Below are 21,435 nucleotides of genomic sequence, written 5' to 3' on the forward strand. Positions count from 1 at the left end.
TTGCTGGTATTAATGGTTTTTATTCAGCCACATGTAATGGAAGATGCCTTTCCTTTCTATAGTGCCTGTATGTCTGACCGAATTAGCTGATGTCTAGTTTCCATTCAAGGCTATTTATTCTGTTAGGCTTCTTCTCATGTTTTGTTCTTGAGGGAGGACCAGACTTGGTTTTTGGAAGGAACGAGTGAGGTCTGCAACAAAATGTTGCTGCATGAAGTTGCATCTTCAGTGTTCCTGCCCATGGCCTTTTCCAGGGCATCCAATGCGCCACCTTCCACTCTGGTTTTTCCTGCCCTCCATGACGGTGGTTGCTGAGTGTGTTCAGTCCTCATTTGGCTGTTTAGAGCTGGGTTTTCCCACTTCTCTGCCCCTCCCCTCCATTTTTTATATATTTGTACAAACCTCAGAGGTCCCCATAGTATGCTGATGCCTCCCTCTTGTTTGTTTTTTTTGGGGTGGAGTTAGGCACATGAAGAATTATTAGTGTACATATTAGTATTATTGTAATAGAAAAGCCATGGTCAAGAATCACAATGGTGGAATTTGGCTTATCTCTTGGTTTGGGAGATTCTTGAGGCTATCAAACACAATAACCAAAGACATTCTTTAGAAACCTATATTGCATGCCCACTTTGGAGACAAAACTGTATTAGTTATTTAATGATTGGGGCCATATTCTGCTTTAAGTTGAGATACAACTTTATCTGTATGTATGTGTTTATATATACTTTCAGATCCTTTATCAATGTAAAAGAGAGATATTTGATTTTGTCAGTGTGGGAATATGTGATATATGTTTGCATTTATGATTTCAATAGTAAAAACAATTAGCTAAGTAAGCTATTTCAACTAGAGAGTGGAAAATTAGTTGCACTGTCACATTAAAATAAGCTAGGCACCTGCATTGTTAAAGGGGTCAAGAAGCAGGCCTGTTAGCTGTTTGTGGGACCTAAAAACTCCATCCTTCCTTAGGCTGCTATCTGATGCCCACTTATCCTGAAAAGTCATAGGCTATGATTTGGGAGCTTTGCTAATTGCAATTAGGGACCAACAATGCAATCCTATTCATGTCTACTCAAAAGTAAGTTCTGCTGAATTCAGTGGGCTTTACTGCCAGGTAAATGTCATCCTTGGCACCCTATAGTTAAGCACTGTTTGGAAGAAGGAACCAGCTGAAGACAGGGTCTCTCCACCCAGGAACATCTGCACATGTCTCTGCCGGTCCATTTTTCCAAGCTAGCTCCTAATCTGATTGAGTTCCATTTTGCAAAAAAGGTTGCACAATTGGTTACAAAGTCTCCCCCCTCCTCCCCATGATAGGAAGGTTTATTTTTAATTAAAATCACTTCTGGATTTATTGTTTGGAATGAGTACCAGCAGGAGCCATTTGATGTAAATAAGACATTTGAGATTAAGCTACATGAAACGTCCGTTGAACTACATTTTTAAAGGAATGTTTCATCAGTGTTAGAGACTTATCTTTTGTACCCTACCTGACGACTTGGTAGATAGTGTTTCATGACTAAATTTCTTTTGGAAATGCTGGGAAAGTACAGCATTTAATCTTGCACGTTTGGTTCCAGAATATACTGTCGCAAATATGATTAACTTCATACCTCCTGTTTTAGACAGACGTAAAGCATTACAGTCTTATATATAACACCAGAAGAAGATTTAATCAATAAAATATTTGTTTGATAAATCATATATGCAAATGCTCAGATTATATTAAGGTGCTGAAAAGCTGACCAAAGTATTTGTTAGACTTTTGAGAACTTTGTTCTTGAAAGAGACAAATACTGAAAATATTATTTCACTCTCGAAGTCAGGGATGGAAAACCTGTGGTCCTTCAAATGTTAGCAACAACTCTCACCTCTTTCTATTGGTTATGCTTGCGGGGACTGATAGGAATTGGAATTAAACAACATCTGGAGGGCCATAGGTTCTCTATCCCTGGTCTAAGCAATGTTTTATTTGCTGTTGTGATTATCTTCTGAGTTTCATGGAGCTAGATTGTTCTAAAAGGTTTCTGTAATAATAAGAACTGTTGTTTTCAAAGGCAAAAATGACATATCAATACTTTAAATAATACTGACTTTTAAGTGATGTTAGACACCAGAAAATAATACTTTAGCTGTGTGTCTTTGCAGTGTAATATCTCTATTAGCTCTAAAACACAGCAACCAAGGATGTTTCAGGCCTCTTACCAGAAGAGGTAGCATACAAGTTGGATTAATTAGAAGAAAATTATATCTGGAATTGCCAGACTGGTCTTCTGTCACTGGCACTAGCCTTTCAGGTAGATGCCATGGCAGGGAAGCTGTATGTGGGCTCCTTGGAAGAGGAAAGCCAATTACACTGAAAATGTGAATTCTGCTTTTTAATTTCAGGAGGGGAATCAAATTTCAAGGAAAGCTGGAACACAGAATAAGCTATCAATGTTCAAGGCCAGGTATGACTTTCTGCTTATCCTCCAGTTTATGACTTTGACATGGATCAGATACATTCACTCAGAGCTGATCACCTTTTGGGTTGGTTCTTTTTGCCAGAGTCATCTAGATCCATTACTGTGTAAATACCACTTGCAACTAGAGTTGGCAGCTTTTTTTCTGGAAGGACACGTGTGCTTCTAATAGCTACTCAACAGACAGGTATTTAGCCGGCGGATCTTTTATAAAATGTTATGTGCTACATTTTCATCCAGAGAACGACCAAAGCAGAAAACAGGAGAGAAAGAACTGGAAAACATTGACAAAGTAAAATCCACATTAATTAAACTACAACAGCAACCACCAAAGAACAATTTGTAGTGTTTCCTTGGCAGAAGTCAGCCAGATAGCTATGCTGAAATATGCAACACACAGAAGGTGACCTTGGTCTCACCAATGAGATTGTCTTATGTTACAGGAATGTTTCTAAGGATTTGTGAGATAAAGTACGTGCGTCTTTTTGGATGCTCTAAAAGTTCTATAAAAGCGTGAATGTTTTTTTTAAAAAATGATTGACACCTTAAAGGAATGTAGCCAGCCTACAAACTTGATATCTGGGAAATGCCTTGATTGTGTTGTGGCTGCTCTGAGTATAGCACATTGTGGATAAGTGGAAAGGTTGGAAGGTAGTGTTGCCTTTGGATCTAGGTGAGACTTTAGTTTGGATGCCAGAGGTCTGAATGTGGGCCGCTGTTGATAGGGAAGTTGAGGTAGTCAGCCTTGGGTTGCAGTTTTTAGAACATAGTTATTGTATTTTATGGCCTTTGGGCCCCCCTGCTTTCTTTGTACTTGAATGTATGTGTTATATGTTTTCCAGCTGAGGATAGCACTTCATAAATCTGAAGACTTATGATATTATGAATGTTTCACATGGGGTTGTGGTGTATCTGTTCAGAAGTAAGCCCCTTTGAGATCAGTGGGACTTACCTCCAGGCACATTTTTGTGTGGGATTGTTTCTATAGTCTTTAAGATGCTACAGGACTCTCTTTATATATATGTATGTCTGCCATAACAGACAAACCTGGCTACCATCTACCTCTCTCTAGAATTGGTTTATTATTATATTTTACTACGGTGGGCACTTTTGGGATTTCCTGCCTCCTCCAGCAAAATCTCTTGAGCCATCTCTGGTATTGAGCCAGGAATTGGTGGTACTGTTATCAAGTACCTTCCTAATTTCTCATCATCATCTATTTATTTGTCTGCTACTTTCCCACAGAATTGTGTCCAAAGTGGCTTGCAACCTACAAAACGAAATATTAAAAATATATTGCAAAGAATTGCAAATTTCCATAGTATCAACCAAAAAATCCAAAGAACCCCAAATCCACAAAACATAGTATAAAACAATACAAATGATCTAATCTAATTTAACAGCTTAAAACTAAACTAAAAATTTCTTCAACTTGATTCCAGCCTTGTATGTTGTTGGTTTTTTTTGAAGAGCAGAAATGGTTAAGAAAAAGTGGAATTCCTCACCTCCGAATCCATTTCTTTCAAGAATTCACTGTACATTTATCTAAACCTTGCTGTGTAATGAGTTATTGATTTCTACCATTTGGCCACTCTGTTACATGTACATACACACATGAACTCAACTAAAAAACCCATTTGCTGAGTGGGGGCAAGTTCAGAGTAATTACACAGCTGTTCTTTAATGCTGAAAATTATCTGTATTGTGTCTGGGCTCTTAATGGCTGCAAAAGTAACAAATGTGAATAGCTTTAAGGAAAGCGACATGATGAACAACTTCCATTTTGGAGAGAGCAGCACACATAATATAAACACCAGCTAAAATTCAGCACTGAAGGGGAGGATAGCACAAAGGCCGAAGTGCAATCAGTGCTGCTGTGAGTACCCGCCTTCCAGCAGCTCAATCAGCACTTTGATATTGCAGCATCCTTTTCTGAGCCCTGCAAAAACCAGAAGGAATAGCAAATTGGCTTCAGCTTAAGGTGATGCGTGGGCTAAAAGCACACATAGATTTTTTTAAAAAAATGCTTAGCATATATTGTACACTTAAGAACAACACATAATGCTTGAGCGCCGCAACCCCAGAGTTGTCCGTGACTGGACTTAACAGTAAGGGGTCTCTTTACCTTTTTAAACAGAAAATGGCCAAGGGCTAATCTGCTGTTCTTGCTGCTAGCTACCAATTTTTATTCTACTGAAAGCAGGGTATGTGTGTGTGCTAAAAGTATGTACCCTAAGCTTATCTGCATTGTAAAATGATGGTTCATATTTGTCATATGTTAGTTGCTTTGCAAATTTCCATCTGAAAGTGGACTAGACCACAGCAGAATGCAAGCAGGCTTCTATCTTCTTCACTTCCTTGCAAAGCTGTGCTTTCAACAACTACCTTACATGTAGATGTTTAGCAGGTAATGCTTTCCTGGCATCCAGATGTAGTGATTAGAAGATAATCAAAGGAGCATGACAAGGGAGAGTTGGTAGGCTTGCAGTGCCACCCTATGTGTGTCTATTCAGAAGTAAACACCATGGAGTTTAAGGGGACTTATTCCCAGGTAAGTGTGTATGCTAAAGATTGCAGCCTTAGCCTATAATACTTAACAAATTCACCAAACATTAAGTCATGTTGAACTCAGTAGGACTCAGTTTCTTGGTAAATGTTCTTCAAAATGCATAAAAGAAAAAAAGAGAACAGACATGAATTCATCTTCTAAAGGCAGAGCTTTGCTAAGTTCCTATTTCTATTTTTCTTTCTTATTCCACTTACAAAAGCTGGAGACCAGGGCAACATTTTAAAGTTAAATAAGCCAGCAAGAGTTGTTAGTGCATTTACCATTACACAGATCTCCTCCTCCCTCCCTTATTACATACACAAGATGATATACACTGTGTAATGGTAATATTTTCCTGGGAAAACAAGTTCATAGGAAAATAATACAGCTCTTCTCAAACATTTACTCAGATGACCTGCAGCAAAGCGATATGGGGAAAGAATTTTAAGTAGCACCTGTAGTCAACAATATATTTAAATGCTTTTTTCCTCCCAGAGATGAATGGATCCTCACTGGTGAAAGAGAGAGGCCAATCCTATGCAAATATTGGATATATATATTTTTTCTCAGCATGGAGCCACCAACTGCATTTTAGGTGTCAAGAATTTTAAGAACTAGAAATGAGCAGGGGAGAGTAAAGCCACCTGCTTACAGAAAAATGCTAAACATGTTTTAGGCAGCTCCATAGAATTATCTATGGTGTTGGGGCCCATCTTAGCCATTAAGATAGTTGTGCACATTTCAAAGCAACCTATATAGAGTATGCAGGAGCAGTCACACGATAATGTTTGTTGTTCCTGCTGTTGCAATTTGTACATCTCTTTAAGTGCTGTTTGCAATATAATTTGCAGTCTTTTTTTTAACAAGTATCTAAAAGTTAAGCATTTTCTTCACTTCTTTGTTGGAAGTGAGTTCAAAAAAGTTTATTTTCATTGTAATCAATACTGTGGTTTCTAAAGGGTATGGCACCCAGGGCAGCGTCCCAGAAGATCACCCAAACACTTGGAGATGTCTGTCTGGAATAAAAATATTAGTTTTTTAAAAAAATTTTTTTTTGGTGATTTTCCATTTTTATGGTAACAACAATAAACAAGCAACAGTAAACATGAAAAAACTACAAAGTAACCACAGTGCCATTTGTCAACATTTCATTCCTGAGATTAATTTAGTAGATTCCCTTGTGTCAAAGGTGGGTTCTGAACATTGCTCTTTTGTTGTATGAAATCAATGAACGGTTGCCAAGTACAGTATTATAGGGGTTTGAATTCCACTAAAATCAACACCTAATTGTACTACACCTCCCTGAAAAGACATCAGTGTTTGAAATATGCTTTTTAAGAAGGGGACTTGCCTTTCACTGGGCAGTAAACAGAAGCTATAGTTAGGGTAGCAGAGTTAAGCTCCCCTTTGGCATCTTGGGGAGCAAAGTTCAACAAGTGTTTTTGGAGCAAAGACTCCATTCTATGGTGCTTGACAGGGTTGCCCATGCCATATACCAGTACATTGAAATGCCCTTTTAAATGTGTCCTTCAGGATTCCATATGGTAGGATCTGTTAACGAGTGACATCATGCTAATGCGAGGTCCTCCTGTCATTCTGCTCCTTGAAAGGCAGACCTTGGGAGAGAGGATTTGAAACTGGATAATAGGCATAGTAATGCGGTTAATCAACTAACTTACTTTAACAAACATTTGAACACTTAACAGTGAAACAACAAAACCAGGTTGCACCACAAATGGTGGAGGGAGTAGGGTTCTTCTCTCCCCCTTGGGCCATTCTTACTGGCAACCAACAAATGGAGGGGTATCAGTAAACCAACCATAATGAATCAATAGACCCTCTCCAAGTAGCGTCCAATTCCAAGGCTGCATATTGATCACTCATAGAGTAATTTCCAGTTTTACGAAAGTATAGGGAGCTGTCAATATAAACTAGGCTGATTTTTAAAGCTCTTTGCAAGATCAGGTCTTGTATTGGATCTCTCCCGTGTGGTTTCTGCTGGCTCCAGCAATGTAGTGCATTTCTGTTCTCTGGAAACAGTGTTTTTTCAGTGCTTTAGAGGATCCTCGCTTTTCCTGCCATCATAAATCAGCTTCATCTTCTGATGAATCATCTGCATTTCCCGCTTTGTCAGTTTCATGCAAGCCTAGTAGATGCATGATGTTGAGAACCTCTGCATGTATGAAGGCTCTATGCTGTATACCGTCAATTATAACAATGTTGGAAGGGATACCCTCATCTGTATTTAGCCCCTGCCTTTGAAAGCTGCTCAGTGTATATTTTGAATGCTTTTATCCACTTTAAAGTTGCAGGGCACAAATAATGTTATGTTTGTTATGTTTCCTTGGTGGTGAGAGAGGTTGGGGTGGCCTAGGGTGTGGTTGATTGTCTTTGGTTGGCTACAGTGGGATTTGTTTGTGCCCGTGGGGGGGGTTGTTGGTTTAAGTTAGCCATATTGAATCCTATGTTGTTGGTGGGTTTTTCTTTTTGTCTTGGTGGGCTGCATGTGTGATAAAGGGGAGCCATACCGGTGTGTAGGCATCCTCTTCTATTTGCCCCTGTGTCAGTTTGTCTATTGGTTAGCTTTTCTAGCAAGGCTCTTTCCCATACTACTTGATACCAGTCTTCCATGTTTATTCCTGACAGGACACTCTAGTGTCTGGCTGCTGAGAGTAGGTGGCTTATGAGCTCTTTGTAGTGTGACTAGGCATTGTGATCTTGGAAGATGTTCAGTAATGTCAGTTCTCGGGTGACTTCTACTATCTGTTTAGTTATTTTGCTTATTTCTTGTATGACTGCTGTCCAGAAGAGTTGGATTTTGGGGCATTCTCACCACATGTGGAGGTATGTGCTAGTGAAAGCTCATGTCGTCTTCCTTTTAACGTTTAAAGGGGCACAAAATGAAATGAAGGTCCAGCCTTGCATCAGCTTTCAGAAGGGTACTATTGGAAGATTGGTTTCAGTAAGCCTAATTGAACAAAAATAAGATTCTGCAAATCCACTTGTACTGAACTACCTAGCAGCTATATTTGTGTGGCCATAGACTTCTGCATGTGTATCCATGGGTGGATGAGAATTGGAAATTGCTCAAGTGCTGTCTGTGTGATTTCCCCAATCCAATGAGGCAGGGCTGCTGTGCTTAATGCCCCCTGTCTCCCAATTAGCTGAAATCCAGCGATTAGGTGTTTGTGAGGATTCAGTTCCCTGCCCCTCCCCTCCCCTCTCCCATCATCAACAGCTGTATGTTATAATTTTGGCTTTTTGAAAACAGCTGTGCACCTAGTGTCAACATTGCTCCCCACTATGAATTCACTATGTTCTTTGCTGGTAGTGTTACCCCATCCTCCATCCTCCACCCCAAATCTTTGTTTTTTAACACACAACCTGACACACAGAAATTATTAAATAGGGGAAGCTTTTCCCAGCACTTATTTTACTGTAATAGGTCAGTGCACTAAATGTCTGGTAGAGCTGTATTTTCCGGTAAATTTGTTTTGTTTTGTAATTCAGTTGTTCACAGTGGCAAAATTGCTTTGGGGCATTAGCACAAATGAAGCTGTCTTGGCTGGCTGTGAAATATGGCATGCTAGAGTTGTTAATCCCTGTTAAGGTGCTGGTCTCAAAGGCACACCACATGCGGAGGGCTCAGCATATCATAGGACAGGGCTAAATGTGCCCCTTTTTCCTTATCTTAATGACTCAGTGGAATTAAAATGTCATAGATATGAAATATCTTATGTTGGGGGCAAGTTCACAGACTGAGCTAACACTGCATACGAAAACATCTTACAGTCATGACCCTAATGACATTTGACTAGCAACAACTTCCACAAAAATCAGTGGGATAAGAAGAGTCCTGCTGGAGCAGACCAAATGTCTAATTTAGGTTCAGCATTCTGTTTTCCACAATGGTCAAACAGATACCTTTGGGAAGCCCACAAGCAGGATGTGGGGGGGGGGGACACCTCTCCTGCAGTTGTTCACAGCAACTAGAAGTAGCATATAGTCGCCACACAATTGTCCCTCTCTGCCTGTTCATTTGCATTTTACTGTATTTTTTTGTGGTGTGCTGAATGTGTGCCTAATGTATTGCACACACTTAACACAGGCTTTCTGAAGACTGTCATGATTTGCCACTTCACAATACCTCCCATCCTCTATTAAACAGCTCAGCTGGGCCACCTGCTACCTGCGCTGCTTGCTTACCCACTTGTCTGCTGGCTGTTCCTTGCACTGGAGGTGGTGTGATTGCCCTTCGGCAGCCAGGCAAACTGCAGCAAGACAATAGTCTTATGTATACAAAAATGTATTTTAGTGAACTGTATATATATATAAATAAAGAAATAAAGGGGTAAATGTTCACATTTCCTGAAGGGCTATGCCTATGGGTCACGGGTCACCTCTGGGCTCTCAGAATAGGTGTTTCCTTATCCCCTTGCTTTTCATCCCACTTATGCAGTTCAAGTTTTTTCTTGTGCTAAGTGGCTTTACTGGGCCATTGTGTCCCAGAAACAAGGCACTAGTGATCCTTTTGCTTGGATGCTGAGCCCTTCCAGTGCCTGCTCCTAGCAATACTTACGGTATCTGCCTACTTAGTGGCTTATTCAAGTCAGGCCATAAGACTAAGAGAATCAAATAAATGCTGGGAGATGTTTGGTCAGGTACATATGATTTGCTCGTGTTGGGAAGTACATGATTTTGGAGAAATGTAACCGAAGATGAAAGGCAACGTATACTGAAAGAACTATGATAATGTGTATTCTATGTAGAGACACAACCATCTCTGACAAGATAATTACTACTTGAGGTGGCTCCATGTTTGATAACTTGCGAACTTGGTTACCACAGCAGACAACCTGCAATATCAGACTTGTCACCTTGGCGAAAGAAAATTAATGAATATTTAATGTCTCAGACCCGGCAATGACAGAAAGTATTTTCTAGCTCTTGAAGGTCAAAGTCAGAGTTTGTGAAGTACCACCAGCAAGTAATGGCTCTAGGTTATTATTCTACCTCAAACAAGCTTTATACATGCAAGCTTTGTAGCCTTCACATCATTTTGAGGTAATAGCATATAGGTATAGATTGGTGTGTGTGTGAGAGAGAGAGAGAGAAAGAGAGAGAGAGAGCGCAAAGCATAGTGTATGACTTGTTGCGTTGGATTTATGTATGCATCACAACATATATAACGTCCATTAAGCATGAGTCCATTGAAATTAGCTGTCAGCCTAAATTGGGATAGCTTACAGAAGTGCCTTTAATAAACACTGGATAACTTCTTTCCCACTAATGTCACTGGATGATGTAGCTGCTCTGCACACTCCAGAATAAAGCCAAGAATGTTCTTACACCTCTGCTTATAGAATCATAGAATTGTGTAGTTGAAAGGATCCCAAGGGTCATCTTGTCCAGCCCCCTGCAATGTAGAAATCACAGCTAAATACTTCTTGACAGATGGTCATCCAACCTCTGTTTAAAATCCTCCAATGAAGTTCAGAAAGTTCTTCCTAAGGTTTAGTTGGATCTCCTTTCTTGTAATTTGGATCTATTGGTTTGGGTCCTACCCTCTGGAGCAGCAGAAAACAAGCTTGCTCCAGCTCCCATGTGACAGCCCTTCCGATATTTTAAGATGACTGTCATATCTCCTCTCAGTCTCCTCTGTTTCAAGCTAAAAATACCCAGATCCCTCAACCATTCCTCATAAAGCTTGGTTTCAAGACCCTTTTATCATTTTGGTTGCTTTCTTCTTCACATGTTCCAGTTTGTCAATATCCTTCTTGAAATGTGCCCCAAACTGGACACAGTACTCCAGGTGGGGTGTGACCAAGGCATACTAGGTTGGTACTATTACTTCCCTTGATAAGCATCCCCTCAATTCCTTCATCCAAGTCATTTATAAAGACGTTGAGCAACACAGTGCCCAGGACAGGACCCTGTAGCACTCCACTTATCCATTTTTTCAAAGATGAGGAACCTATGGTGAGCACTCTCTGGGCTCGGTCAGTCCACCAACTACAAATCCATCTCACAGTAACATCATCTAGCCCACATTTTACCAGCTTCTCCACAAGAATATCATGGGGGACTTAGTCAGAAGCCTTTCTGAAATCAAGATATAGTACACCCTCAGCATTTCCCTGATCCACCAAGCTTGCAAATTCTATTTAAAAAATAATAATAATATTAGTCTGACATGACTTGTTTTTTAGAAACCCATGTTGGCTCTCAGTAATCACAGCAACCTTCTCTAAGTGCTCACAAACCCGCTGTTTAATATTTGTTCTAGGAACTTTCTCGGTATTGATGTTAAGTAGTTGCTGCGTCCTCTCCTCTGCCCTGTACCTTTTTGGAGAGGGGGACAACATTTTCCCACTTTAGTATATATTATATAAATATATATAATGTCTAAATGCTTATATATTTGAAGACTCTAGCCTTCAGTTGTAGTCCTTAACTCCTTACAGTTGCATCTGTACTACATAAAGGAAAATAAGAGTCTTCTGTTACATATTTCGTTAAAATACATTTTCTTTACTAGAAATCTGTTCAGTCCAATATTATTTAAAGTGAATACAGTAAATGTTTATTGTGCCCCATTGTTTGTCTGATTTGTAAAGCAAGCTATACAAAATTCAAATTTGCACCCATTCTTCATAATGGGCATGGGAAGGAAACATGGTATGTGTTTGGTACTGGAAAGGCCTGTTTCTAGCTGCCTGATAAAGCTTTTATTGTGCTTGCTTTTGAACACACACATGTACCCATTTATCCTTTTGAAGAATTTTAACAATACTGAAATGCCATAGTTATAATAAAAGCTCAGAAACAGCAAGAAACAGCAACCTGGGAAGATACTACCTATTATGACAGTTATTTAAAGATGGAGTTGCTTTTCTAGCAACACTTGTTCTATCAATAAATTATTGAACCAAGCAGATGCAACTTTTTTTGTACTTAAAAATGCTGACAGTGTTGATGTTTGCTAAAAATGGGTTATGGCTTCTTTTCTTCTCTTCTATCTGACCTTGTTCATAATCAAGTGGCTCATTCCCACCAAGCAGGGGGGTGGGGAGTAGAGGCTTGGTTTGAAGCTGATGGTCACTGGGTAATTCAGAGGTCAAGTCCTTGGTTATTGCAGATGAAAATTTTCAAGTCCCTAATTAAGAAGCCTTGCTGATTTAAGGATCTTGCAAAAAGAGAGTGTGCATAATGAATAACCTACCACTAATAGTGGAAATGATTGCTTGATGATTCCTGTTGCCCCCTTTTATTAAATTACTGTCTCAGGAATGTAACCAAGGCAATGAAAAATAATGAGTTGGATGTTGAGTCTTTTGCATATTTGTGATGTCCCAGTTATTTTTCCCCCAATCAAAAAAAGTATGCTTTAGGTGAGGGGAGCTTTATCTGCAACCTGTAATAGAATAACAAGCTATAGTAGGACAAGATAGGGAAGCAGGGAGAGGTTAGGCAATGAATGAATACTGAGGATGAGGAGAGGAGAATCAGGAAGGTTAAGGGAAGGTGTTCTGTGTGATAGGTCTTGAACAAAGATGTGAAGAAAGGACAGGTTATTCAGGGCATAGACAACAACACAGTAGGTGGGTCAATTCATCTGTCATTTTGCTAATTAGCTTGATTACAATGGATTATGGATTATCTTTAGATATGTTAAGAATGCTGGATTCTGAAACAACCATAATGCAGATAAGGGGCACTATGTAAAATTGATTCTCAACTGGAAATGGAGCACAGAGTTATCATTTCCTAAATGATGACTTCTTTTTACAATTTAACATTTTATTTTTTTATTACATCTTTTAGAGCTACATTTTCAGACCATGCTTGGAAGAATATGTAAGGATATCTATAAAAATAAACCAAATTAACAAACTCTATTTGTGGTCAACAAGTGCTAAAGGTATTCTCTCTCTCCAGTTTTGTAAGCTTGTTCTCTTAAGTTTGCCATCAACTATGTTGGCGTAGAGAGGCACTCTCCTGATCTTAGGAAGCAGCAGGACAGTACTGTTGTGATATGGCATGTACAGTGAACATATCAGTGAATCACTCACTCCGAGTGGCCCCACTTACTTGCCTTCAGTAGACTTGACATGTGTACAAACACTATACAACCGTACCTTGGTTTTTGAACAGCTTAGTTCTCAAACATTTTGGCTCTCAAACGGCGCAAACGCGTAAGTGACTGTTCCGGTTTGTGAACTATTTTTGGAAGCTGAACGTCTTGACAGGGCTTCCACAGCTTCCGAATGTTTTGGAAGTCGAATGGACTTCTGGAACAGATTCCATTCGACTTCCAAGGTATGACTGTACATGTGGCTGGGGGAAAATGTGTCCTTTGTAGGTTTCTGGGCTTCTGTGCCATTCTTATCAGGACGCTACTATGGCTTGTATAAAAGCCAAAGAACATCTTGTGCTTTTGTCAATGAGGAGGCACAATACCACATAATATAATCCCTCTTAAAACAGATTATCCAGCTGTGTCATAGTGAGTCTACAAACCAAGACAACATGTGAACTATTTGGCATACATCTATGTATTTTTACTATTTTATCATGATTTCTGACCTATCTTCATGACCTATTTTTAAAAGCCAGGATTTTTTAAAAAGTCTTTTAAAAAGTCTCTCTGTGTGTGATTCAGCCACTGATAGATGTTGTCATGCATAGGGTTACGATCCTCTTTGTGGCCCAGCTTCTCTGCACTTAAAACAGCTGTGTTAAACACAGAAAATGAAATTTGACTGATAAAACTTCCTATCGCTACATCTGTACATCTCTATTCTAAGAAAACCCTCACTATCTGAATTGATACTTGGCATTTTCCTGTTAAAGGTGCAGGAATCTTGCCAGAAAAAAAGATGGTAATCTTAAGTAAGCCTTGGATATGTGGCATGATAACACATGGCAGTTTATGTGGAGCGATAATCCAGCTACTGTAAACTTTACAAGTGATGGAAATAGAAGGGTATGCAACAAAGGGCTTTACTTGAACAGGGAATCTCTTGCAAATCTATCTAATAATGGCTACTCTAGGTTTTTATTCCTTTTGTGCTTTTTGTAGGTCTGCTTCTCTCTGCAACAACTATTCAGGGAACACTTTTGTTACTAAGTTGAATTACTGTCACTATATCTGACTGACTAACAAACCCATTCTCAGTATGGATATCTCACCAATATTGAATGGTGGTTGCAGTAACAGCAGTAGCAGCCTGTGTGATGGTGCAGATCTGCCCTCAGTTTACCTGGACAGGGTTGGAACTAGGTAGGGCAGATACCAGATCTTTTAGCTGTTGATTGCAGATTATGCCCACTAAAGCATTAATTTCTCAGACTCTGACTTGCTTCCTCTCCTGAGTGGCACACTTGTTTTAAACAACTGTTTAATGTTTTATGTGAACCAGGCCAGTGTGTTGTTTTTCTCATCCTGCCAAGTTTGCTGCAATTTGCTAGCCATATTGAGTGTCTTTTTAAATGCAGAAATTCAGGGCGTACATACTGTAGGTATGTGCTACAATTTATAGTAAAGTTTCCATATTTATCTCCTCAGTAACTGGTGAGATGTTGATCTTTTCTCCACTTCCTCAGTTTTCTGGATATATGGTAAAAATGCCCCCCACTGCTTAGCAGGATGTTACAGACTCCTAATACAGATGACCAACTTGACAAGTGGAAGTTTTATTGCCACAGATTCGCTTGGTCATTGAAATTAAAGAAAGTGTGATTAAAATTGTTTTTCCTGCCATGTGTGTGAAAAATTTGGGGTAATATCAAGTGTAAGGCTTCCCCGTATTAGCCATTCACAGCTTATCAAGTTGTATGTAAAAAGTGCCAAATTGCCACATGATAAATAGTTGCTAATTTATGCTCTTTTATCCTATGATTCAGCTTCATTCCAATTAAAAATTTCAAAACAGCATGGACAACATCACCCATCCTATACGGCATTGGATTAATAGGCAATAACTAAGTTTGAAAGACCTTGTGTTTGAAAGCACGAGCCTCTTTTGTATGCACAATGTCATTGCACAAAATGCCTCAGATTGTCTTTATAGTTTCAAAAAACCCATTTTCTCATTTTTATTATAATTGCTAACCACAAGATGGCACACATCTTCTGTTTTAAATGCCAATAGGTGCCTACCCCAAGAAGCTAACTTGCCATTCTTCCACACTATAGCACTAGCTGTTTGGTGTTAGTAACACTAAACAACGCAGCAAAACTTGGCTGAGTGTCACAACAAAATGTTGATGCATATCAGTAGTTCAAATCCAAACATCAGCTGACTTATTTGATGTGTGGTATATTTATCTATGAAATAGATGTAAGACTGCTCCTAGTTTATAATAATAATAATAATAATAATTTATTATTTATACCCCACCCATCTGGCTGGGCCTCCCCAGCCACTCTGGGCGGCTTCCATAAAAACCAAAAATACAGTAAAATATCACACGTTAAAAACTTCCCTGAACAGGGCTGCCTTAAGATGTCTTCTGAATGCCAGGTAGTTGTTTATCGCTTTGACATCTGCTGGAAGGGCGTTCCACAGGGCGGGCGCCACTACCGAGAAGGCCCTCTGCCTGGTTCCCTGTAGCTTTGCTTCTCGCAATGAGGGAACCGCCAGAAGGCCCTCGGCGCTGGACCTCAGCGTCCGGGCAGAATGATGGGGGTGGAGACGCTCCTTCAGGTATACTGGACTGAGGCCGTTTAGGGCTTTAAAGGTCAGCACCAACACTTTGAATTGTGCTCGGAAACGTACTGGGAGCCAATGTAGGTCTTTCAAGACCGGTGTTATATGGTCTCAGCGGCCGCCCCCAGTCACCAGTCTAGCTGCCGCATTCTGGATTAGTTGTAGTTTCCGAGTCACCTTCAAAGGTAGCCCCACGTAGAGTGCATTGCAGTAGTCCAAGCGGGAGATAACCAGAGCATGCACCACTCTGGCGAGACAGTCCGCAGGCAGATAGGGTCTCAGCCTACGTACCAGATGGAGCTGGTAAACAGCTGCCCTGGACACAGATTTGACCTGTGCCTCCATGGACAGCTGTGAGTCCAAAATGACTCCCAGGCTGCGCACCTGGTCCTTCAGGGGCACAGTTACCCCATTCAGGATCAGGGAATCCTCCACACCTGCCCGCCTCCTGTCCCCCAAAAACAGTACTTCTGTCTTGTCAGGATTCAACCTCAATCTGTTAGCCGCCATCCATCCTCCAACCGCTTCCAGACACTCACACAGGACCTTCACCGCCCTCACTGGTTCTGATTTAAAAGAGAGGTAGAGTTGGGTATCATCCACATACTGATGAACACCCAGCCCAAACCTCCTGATGATCTCTCCCAGCGGCTGCATGTAAATGTTGAAAAGCATGGGGGAGAGGACAGAACCCTGAGGCACCCCACAAGTGAGAGCCCAGGGGTCTGAACACTCATCCCCCCCCACCACTTTCTGAACACGGCCCAGGAGGAAGGAGCGGAACCACTGTATGACAGTGCCTCCAGCTCCCAGCCCCTGAAGACGGTCCAGAAGGATGTTATGGTCGATGGTATCAAACGCCGCTGAGAGATCCAGCAGAACTAGGAAACAGCTCTCACCTTTGTCCCTAGCCCGCCGGAGATCATCAACCAGTGCGACCAAGGCAGTTTCAGTCCCATGATGAGGCCTGAATCCCGACTGGAAGGGATCCAAATGGTCTGCTTCTTCCAGGCGTTCCTGGAGTTGTTTGGCAACCGCTCGCTCAATCACCTTGCCCAAGAATGGAAGATTTGAGACTGGGCGATAGTTGGCCATCGTGGCCACATCTAAAGATGGTTTTTTAAGAAGCGGTTTAATAACCGCCTCTTTCAGCGGGTCTGGGAAGGCTCCCTCACGGAGGGAAGCATTCACCACCCCACGAAGCCCATCGCCCAGTCCTTCCCGGCTAGCTTTTATAAGCCAGGATGGGCAAGGATCCAGGAGACAGGTGGTTGGTTTCACTCGTCCAAGCAGCCTGTCCACATCCTCGGAGGTAACAGATTGGAATTGATCCCACTCAACTTGACTAGACAGAACTCTAGTACTCTCCCGCCCCGGCCCTGCTCCCACGGTGGAGTCTACTTCTTCCCGAACCTGAGCGATTTTATCTGCAAACAACTTTGCAAAATCATTGCAGGAGAACATGTGGCCCGTACTGGGCCCCGATGTTGCAGGTGGTTCCGCTAAATTGTGAACCACCTGAAAAAGTCTCCTGCTGCTGTTTTCTGCAGATGCAATAGAGGCGGCGAAGAAATTCTTCTTCGCCGTCGCTATCGCCACTTGGTAGGCTCGACGTTGAGCTCTAACCTGTGTCCGGTCAGATTCGGAATGAGTTATCCGCCACCGGCGCTCTAGCCGTCTCAACGATTGTTTCATTGCCCTCAGATCCGTGGAAAACCTGCCTTGTTGTTGTGGTTGTAAACTATCTTTATTGATTTTTGCTGGTTTATTGTGTTTTAGAAGATGTTGTAAATGACATTTTGGTCTGCAGCCCCTATAAGCCCCAGCATAATTGTTTATATATGTTTACACCCAAAATTGATGGACCTGTGACCATGGTCCCAAGGCACAAATCCTGTTACTTTAAAAGTGTGTGTGTGCATGTGTCAACTTGCTTGACTTATTTTTGCTCTAGATTTTATGGGATATAAATAAAAGAAACCACAACAAAGGCTCTTAAATTACTTTATATTAAGATGACACAATCCTGAGTATTTCCTATATATCAACCTTCCTGTGAACCATGTCCTTCTCTGTTGAAATTCTCCTCCACCTCAAATATTGAAATGTTGTCCTACCTCATTCCCCAAACCTGGTATAATATTGCTGCTATACCATTCTTGACTTGAGTTTGCTTAGGGGCATTTTGCGAAACCCTAGCCAAAAGAGCTGGTGAGATTAATGATTATGTCTTGTGTGCATGACCTTTGTATTCTAAATAAATTGTTGGTGCTGCTTCGCCACCTCTCCACCTTGTTCCAGCTGAGGTTATGTCAACTTAATGTTTTTCACCATAAGTCAGTATACCTTGCAGCAGGAAGCATTGCTGTTAGAATCCATTCCAGTTCTTCTTTGGGCCATCCTTTCTCTCTCTCTTTCTCTCCCCCTTTCAACCCAAAAGAACAGCTGTTCCTGTAACTCTTTCTTTTGTGATCTTAATAGATGGTGTATAAAGGGAACAAGGAAGTCCTGTTAATTGTGCCAGTTGCCTAAGTGTTCATAGGAGACTATGACAGACAAAATCTTACGTAAAGGATGTTGCTAATATCAAAATATTAGCTATTTTATCCTTACTCTCAAACCACCCTATTTCATGTGTTAGTCAAGGACGCATGCTAGGATTGTACCTTGGTGGATGTGGAAATGTCAATTTTCCAGGGCATGGTTTTAAAGAGTCACTGTGCTACATACGCATTCGTTTTGTCTAAAGCACACCTTTGTGCCTCTGAACAGTTGAAAATTGTGTATTAGATTGACATCACACCTTTAAGCAATCTCTTTCTCCTTGCAGTCATCCTTCTGTTTTGGGAACAAAAGTCAAAGCAGGTCAGTTCTTTGTGTTCATTATTCTGACTCACGAGGTTTCCCCAGCTTGTAATGCCACAGTGGACACTGGCACATTCTGTTGTCATACAGGGAATCTAATTGGGAAGAAATATGATTTCTGTTTTTCTCTGTGTGTTAAAGCTGAGCAAGTAATCTGTAACCCTGGGAAACCAAGAGCTTTTGCCAGGAGGCTAAAAAACACATATAAAGATAAAGTCAGCAAACATCCTGGGAGAAATGTGTGCAGTTCAGTCACACAGCAAATTCAGAAATACCACAACCTCGTTTGTGCCATTATAAAAGGGAATATATGTCATGTGCAAATAAATGGCTCAGAACAGCCATGTTTTAATAGGACTACTTTTTGTGATGTATTTTAAGTCTTGTACACCATATGATCTCTTCTCTGAATTACTGATGGCAGTTAATTTGAAGCTGTATTGGAACCTGAAATAGAGTTATCACAGGCTATCCTTTCCTGCTTTATCTGTCTTGATATTATTATCATTTGCTTCTCTGGTACCCATGGAAACAGCCATTAAGATAGCCACTTTCTCCAAGGAAGAGAGTGTTGTTAATGTCTGACATTTATCCAGCTGTGTAGCTCAGGATACAATTTTACAGGGTTTTAAGATCAATCCATAACTCTGCCTTGAAGTATGTGTAGGAACTAGAATCCATCCAGAAATACAAGATAAAGCAGGAGAAGATTTCTAATTTCCATGCTGCTAGCAGGCACGTGGAAAGCTAAATGTTGTTTAAGAATAGATTGTTGTTTTAAATCTGCTCCCTTATACTTACATTTATTTACTTATATGTGAACTGATTTCTGCGGCTCCATAATTGCATTAGTAATAAGATCATTTTGTTTATCACCAACATTTTTTTAAAAAATGGTACATGTCACAGCCTGTCTTAGACGATTTCACTAAGGATGCATTGCTAACAGATATCTCCCAGTCCCTCTGGACCCAGTGGAACTTTAATTCTATACATGACGACTAGGATGTTGCCACTCGTCTAAGTAAGAAGCACTTCCTGCCTCTTTCTCACACTCAAAACTATTGCTTTATCCCCTTTGATTTCCCAAAGACTTGTGTTTGGGCTGTTTTTCTTCAGAAAACACATGGGGGCTCAAATAATTGAATGCATCTCCTTACAAAAATTCCCTTCACATTGAAAATAAGATGTTGAGGATAACATTCTTTCTGACATCTAGCCTTTTGGCTATAGGATATTTTGTTTGAGTAGAGTGAGAAATGGAGCAGTGAGCAGTTTCCTATAGCCCAGACAGAGGTTTACCACTTTGGCAAGAGCTATGTGTTTGTGTCAGAAGCGCAAAGCAATAACTGCATTTGAATGTTGTGGTTTGTTTTGTATTAGGCTGATCATATTTAGATGACAGTGCCAGGTGGCAGGGGGGGGTAGCTTGTAACTATTCAAAATATTTTCTGTTCATGCTGTCCCTTAAACCACTGAGCTCTTTCCTTAACCCACCATATTGTTACCTACCCTTCTCCCTCTGGCTCTTCCCTTTCTCTCTAAGCTGTCATTTTGTAACTAGCACAAACTGGTGGATCCCAGTGGCCTCGCTTAAAATAAACATTCAGAACTTGGGACAGCTATACAGCTGCAAATATGTTTTAAGTGCATTTTAAGTGCATTATACAAGACGGCGATGGTGAGCTAATGGGAAATTCAATACAGTTGTACTCTGGTTACGAAGGGACGCGGGTGGCGCTGTGGGTTAAGCCACAGAGCCTAGGACTTGCCAATCAGAAGGTCTGTGGTTCGAATCCCCGCGATGGGGTGAGCTCCCGTTGCTCAGTCCCTGCTCCTGCCAACCTAGCAGTTCGAAAGCATGTCAAAGTGCAAGTAGATAAATAGGTACCGCTCCAGCGGGAAAGTGAACGGCGTTTACGTGTGCTGCTCTGGTTTGCCAGAAGCAGCTTAGTCATGCTGGCCACATGACCCCGAAGCTGTCTGCGGACAAACGCCGGCTCCCTCGGCCAGTAAAGCGAGATGAGTGCCGCAACCCCAGAGTCGGTCACGACTGGACCTAATGGTCAGGGGTCCCTTTACCTTTACCTTACTCTGGTTACGAACTTAATGCGTTATGGAGGTCCGTCCTTAAGCTGAAACCGTTCTTATCCTGGGGTGCACTTTCACTAATGGGGTCTCCCGCTGTGCGCGCCCCTCTGGTGCACGATTTCTGTTTGCATCCTGGGGCAAAGTTCGCAACCAGGAGCAGCTCCTTCCGGGTTAGCGGAGCTCGTAACCAGAAGCGTTCGTAACCAGAGAGGTACCACTGTATATATTTTTAAATGTTTTTTAAAAGCATTTTCACAGTGTTTTATTATATATGTCTAGATTCAGCCCTTATCCTTCTTATGTTTCTCTTCATTGTTTAGGCTATGGGACATTTTCCTATCTAGCTTCATTGTGGCTGCATATCTCCCTTTTTCTTTAAAAAACTGTTGCTCTTCCACACCTTTTGATGGGTCTTAGGTAGTGCTATGCTGTTCTCTGTTCCTAAGTGATAAAGAATCTGCTGCTACTCTGACCACTTGGTTGAGACTGTCACTGACCAGGCTTGTTTGCTACTAGCTCTATTATTTTCATGGTGTTCCTTTTGTTTATGCTTGGAATTCTGCTTTGCAGCCTCATACCTTATTTAGTTCAAGCCCACCCCCACCCTAAAAAATTCCCAGTAACATCCCAAGCCCACTCAGCATTTAGCAATCAAATTTAATTAAAACATACCTGCATTTCCAAGATATGGAGGTCTAAAGCCAGCATAGTTTTGCCCCCTGAGGTCCATCAGTCTTTTATAAGGATTCCCAAT

The 21,435-nt window shown here is 41.0% G+C and overlaps 1 long non-coding RNA gene across 1 annotated transcript; it reads right to left on the reverse strand.

Moving 5' to 3' along the window:
* Positions 1 to 17,680: 17,680 nt before the first annotated feature.
* Positions 17,681 to 21,353, reverse strand: LOC310762042. Its single transcript, XR_014547823.1, has 2 exons — positions 20,684 to 21,353; positions 17,681 to 20,304 (listed from the first exon to the last, which is right to left on the reverse strand). It is a non-coding gene; the product is annotated as an uncharacterized lncRNA (long non-coding RNA).
* Positions 21,354 to 21,435: the final 82 nt, after the last annotated feature.

Source organism: Podarcis filfolensis (assembly GCF_964270895.1).
Source record: "Podarcis filfolensis genome assembly, chromosome: 4".
NCBI lineage: Eukaryota > Metazoa > Chordata > Lepidosauria > Squamata > Lacertidae > Podarcis > Podarcis filfolensis.